Source organism: Sinocyclocheilus grahami, unplaced genomic scaffold (genome assembly GCF_001515645.1).
Source record: "Sinocyclocheilus grahami isolate Dianchi unplaced genomic scaffold, SAMN03320097.WGS_v1.1 scaffold809.1, whole genome shotgun sequence".
In the NCBI taxonomy this organism is placed as follows: Eukaryota; Metazoa; Chordata; class Actinopteri; order Cypriniformes; family Cyprinidae; genus Sinocyclocheilus; species Sinocyclocheilus grahami.
In genome coordinates, this window is record NW_015505988.1 from 716,015 (window position 1) to 716,218 (window position 204).

The window sequence follows — 204 nt, forward strand, 5'->3', positions numbered from 1 at the left end:
TCCTGCCGAGTCATGAAGGTCAAATCAAGTCAAGTCTCAAGTCACTGGATCTCAAGTCCAAGTCAAGTCAAGTCATTTTCTTTATTTAGTCAAGCAAGTCACAAGTCCTTAAATTTGCGACTCGAGTCCAAGTCATGTGACTCGAGTCCCCCACCTCTGGTATGAGCGCACAGTGAGTGTGCAGTGACCTCACATTGTGACCAC

At 46.6% G+C, this 204-nt stretch overlaps 1 protein-coding gene across 1 annotated transcript in view; it reads right to left on the bottom strand.

Annotated features, from left to right (window-relative positions):
• The window catches only part of LOC107562139 (receptor-type tyrosine-protein phosphatase beta-like), a 37,116-nt gene that overhangs the window by 5,540 nt on the left and 31,372 nt on the right, over positions 1–204 (bottom strand). The gene's annotated exons all lie outside the window — the stretch shown is intronic.